General features: G+C 35.6%; 1 pseudogene; it reads left to right on the forward strand.

The window, feature by feature from the left end:
• The window catches only part of LOC107742500 (cGMP-specific 3',5'-cyclic phosphodiesterase-like), a 27,448-nt pseudogene that overhangs the window by 19,919 nt on the left and 2,667 nt on the right, over positions 1–4,862 (forward strand).

Genomic DNA, 4,862 nt, shown 5'->3' on the forward strand with positions numbered 1-4,862 from the left:
ATTTCCTGTATCTTACATAGTTGTGGGAGATAATTCCACTAATTTAAAGGCAAAGTATGGTACGGTAACAGAGTTGACGCAAGATTTATGGACACACATTTTTATAAGAATTATTTATTAATTTTTTTAAATAATGTTGTAGAATTAGGTAAATGACTCTTTAGGGCTTTTATAAATAAAATGAATGAAATATTACAAAAAGAAAAGTACAATAAAATATTTTGATTACACAATGATACATGATGGAAAAAAATGCACTGACTAATTCGGACAACAAGAAATCATGATTTTCAGCTATTTAAGACACTTTTTGCAAAAAATATTATATTGTTATGGACTGTAACATCTTAATTAATTTAATAATTAAAAATATAACCATTTGAAAAAAGCAGAAACAAAATAATGACTTCGGACACCAAATGTACCTGCAATTATAGAATCACTCATATGTCTACATTGGAAATCAATGACATTTTCATAGTTTTTCTTCCTTTTTTATATATATACTTTAGGGAAAACCATATCATCATGTGACCAAAAAGTACCTCTTATCTGGGATTTTTCATTTCTATTTCAGTGACGCTTTAGTTTGGGGACCAATTCTCACTATTAACTAACTATTAACTACGACTTTTTCCTCAATAAACACCTAGTTTGCTGCTTATTAATTAGTAAGGTGGTTGTTAAGTTTAGGTATTTGGTAGGATTAAGGGATCTAAAATATGGTCATGCAGAATAAGGCATTAATATGTGCATTATAAGTATCAATAAACAACCAATATGCTAGTAATATGCATGCTAATAAGCAACTAGTTAATAGTGAGACTAGTTAATGAAGATGAGGATGAGTGGTCTTGCTTCGATAAAGTTGAATATCTTATCTGTCTACTTTAAAGGTAATTGGTCCCTTCATTAAACTGTTACCTCTTTTTTTTCTCCAAGGCCCAGATTTCTAAGGTCTCTCAGATCAGGAGTTTGATCGGCACACCTCTGATAGGCAAACAGAGAGATAACGTCATAGGTAAATATCCACAGTCTAGTGTTGATCCAACAAACCAAAGGATTTTATTTTGTTTCAGACTTTTCTCTTTTATATACTGTAGCTCATATTATAATATATGGCATACAGTAAGCGTATAGTACTATGCATTTAACATGGAAAGCATAGTTCAGATCATTGGAAATTTCATACTGACTTTTGATCTTAGAAAACATGTCTCCATTTGCTCTCTTTTTAATCTCACTGATGCAAACAGATCTAATTTGTTATTTTACTTGGTTTAGAGGGTTGATAATGACATTAGTATGAAAATAGTTTGTATAGACAGCATACACATTCTTTTTTTTTTACGTTTTCTTCATATAGGTGTGTGCCAGCTAGTCAATGGCTTTCACTGAGACAGACGTTTTTAGTCGAGCTGATGAGCACATCCTGGAGGACTTTGTGGTGTACTGTGCTCTAGGATTACAAAAATTCAATGAGCAGCAAAGGGCAGATAAAACCAGAGCAAAGCTGGCTGTGACTAAAGAGGTAGGAAATGTCATCACATTCCTTTTGAGTCACTGGAAATCACTTCATACTGTAAGAATAATGAGTAAGTGATCTGAATACTGACTCAACAATCACACAACACCAGGATTGATTTACACAGGAAAATCTAAAATTTAAAAGTTCTACAGCAATAAACATACATTGTTTTTCTTTTTCTATTCACACTGTGTATGTATGGGTGTGTGTGTGTGTGTGTGTGTGTGTGTGTATGTTTGCACCTACAGGTCTTATCTTATCAAATCTCTGCTTCACAAGAGGAAATTGATGCATTGGAGGTAACCATTCAAAAACTCTCTTTTTAGTACTTCCTTTATTTATCTTTAAAAAGTACCTCCAACCGTTCTACATCTGCACATGACTGAATTACCTTAGTCAAACTGTTGTGCAACTGCATTAAAGCCTGCGAATGTTGATGTGACAGAATTTGCAACTTCCTGTGGTTAGAGCATAATCTTGTGTATGTTTGTGGTTTTGTCAGCTGCACTTGAACACAGACATTTTTTTCAATGTGTCATTTGAAAGTCTTTTCAAATTTTCCCATTTCCATTTACCTTCCTCTCCTCTAGGAGGTTGTCATCCCATCAGCAGATGCCCTCCGTTTACTGGATTTTGGCTTCAATGATTTTGATATGTCCCAGATTGCCATGACTCAGGCCGTTGTGCGCATGATCCTGGATCTCAATTTGCCCCAGGATTTCAGCGTTGACTACAAGGTTTCTGGTTTAATCCTGCTCGGCTCTTCTAGCTAACGTCACTAACAATCCAGCTTTGAGTAATACTTTTGTGTAAACTGTGGATCTAGAACTGGTATTTCCTTTTCTTCTTCAGACCCTGTGTCAGTGGGTTTTGAGCGTACAGAAGTGCTACAGAAGCAATGTAGTCTATCATAACTGGAGTCACGCATTGCACACAGCCCAGTGTATGTTTGCCATGCTGCAGACAAAGGAACTAAAGGTCAGAATTATAATCTGTTGATAAACAATTTGTCCTAATCTTTTAAACTCAGCAGTGCACACTGGGTTAATAAGTTAAAAGGTTTATTCTGAGGAAAGTGGATTAAGCAAATTATTAGTTAATGAATCCCTGTCCTGCCAAATCTCTGATATTTCATTGCTCTCACATTCGGTGTCATTCCAAGCTTGCTTAATCTCTGATGTTCTTTAATCCAGAGTAATTTAAGCAGTCTGGAGGTTCTTGCTCTCATGATTGCCAGTCTGTGTCATGATCTGGACCACAGAGGAGTAAATAACTCTTACATAGAGAGGTAAACTACACTACACCAACCACCACTGTGCTAAAGAACATTCCTTACTATGGTGTTATTATAAACATCTGTCTACTCTAAAGTATAGTGTTACACTGGCCTAACAAGTATTTGAACGTGTTTAAACATGTATGAATGCCATTGTTATTTATACAAGGCCATTTATACTTTTTAAAGTGTGGCAAGCACTTTTTGGGGCCACTCTGTAGTGCTGTGTCAGTATTTGAGATGCCACACTATGATTTCTAATTAATAACTACTTGAATAACTATTTAAGAGAACATAATACCTATACATATTTAAACATTGTTTCTTTGTAAATTGCCTTAATATTTTGTATTGGTAAATTACGGTTTAATAAATAGATACAATCTGTTGTGCATTTTTGACCCCCTATTTTTATTCTCTTTCTCTCTTTTCCCCTTTCTTCCTCTCTCTTTGTCTTAGGAGTAACCAGCCACTGGCACAACTGTATGGTCACTCGTCTCTGGAGCACCATCATTATGACATGTGTCTTCTCATTCTCAACAATCCCGTAAGATCCATCCATCCATCCATCCATCTATCCATAAAATCCATTCAATTCATCCATCCATCTTGTTGTCCATTCTTCCAGCCATAGCATACATCCATCCATCTTGTTGTCCAATCATCCATCCATCCATCTATCATTCACTCATTCATCTATCCATCCATCCATCCTCCATCTTTCCATAACATCATCCATGTGTTTATAGCATCCATCCTTTCATCATTCACCCATCCATCCATCCATCTTTCACCCATTCATCTATTCATCCATCCATCCATCCTCCATCTGTCCATAACATCATCCATCTATTTATAGTATCCATCCATCCACCAATAACATCCATCTATCCATCCATAAATCCATTCATCTTGTTGATCAGTCATCCGTTCATAGCATCCGTCCATTGCATCCATCCATTTATAGCATCCATCCATCCATAGCATCAATCCTTAACATTCATCCATAGTATCCATCCGTTCATAGCACCCATCCATCCATAATATCCATCCATAGCATCCTTAGAATTTGTCTGTCCATCCATCTATCTGGCGTCCATTTATCTCAGTATTCATAAGTTTATGAATCCATGTCCATGCACAACTGTTTTAAACCCCTCAACATTCTTTTCTCTCAGGACAGTCAGATGCTCAGCTCGCTCTCATTGAATGAATACAGGGCCTGTGTGCAGATGATTGAGAAGAACATTCTTGCAACAGACCTTGCTATCTATATAGAGTAAGCATTAATCCTTTTCCAGTTCAAGCTGTAAACACAGCAGTTCACACAAAATACGTTAAAACAGAATTATCTAAATGTTATTAATTTTATGTGTTTGTTTATCTTTAGGAAGAGAACTAAGTTCTTTAAACTTGCTCAGAGTAACAGCTGTCTTTGGACAGACGAAGGACACAGAGAACTGCTTAGGTAAACATATACAAACATCTTTTTGAACAATATGCACATTAATGCATGATATTCACACATTCATTAAAAAAAATGTATTAATAAAAATTTTATTTCACCTGACCCACATTCTCATTCAAACCAACAAAAATCTACATATATTTCTTATACTGTCTTCTTCTAACAACACATACACTCTATACATTTTTTGTCTACTTTTTTCTGCTCTCGTTAGATCTAACTGTAACAGTGCAAGAACAGGAAACTTTCACCACATTTGTTTGCTTATGACCACTTCCTGTCTCTATATTAAAGGGGTCATATGATGCGATTTCAATTTTTCCTTTCTCTTTGGAGAGTTACAAGCTCTTGGTGCATAAAGAAGATCTGTAAAGTTGCAAAGACTAAAGTCTCAAATCCAAAGGGATATTCTTTATAAAAGTTAAGAGTCAACCACGCATACCTTAAATGACTCGTTCTAACACGCCCCCACATGTCTACGTCACGTGTGCCGCCCAAATGTTCACGCAAAGAAAGAAGGCGTAACTTTTATTCTCGCTGTAGTATTGTTGTTGCCAAATTTTTTTAAAAAAGATGTCCGCAAAACCCAC

Source organism: Sinocyclocheilus rhinocerous, unplaced genomic scaffold (assembly GCF_001515625.1).
Source record: "Sinocyclocheilus rhinocerous isolate Xijiao unplaced genomic scaffold, SAMN03320098_v1.1 scaffold496, whole genome shotgun sequence".
NCBI lineage: Eukaryota > Metazoa > Chordata > Actinopteri > Cypriniformes > Cyprinidae > Sinocyclocheilus > Sinocyclocheilus rhinocerous.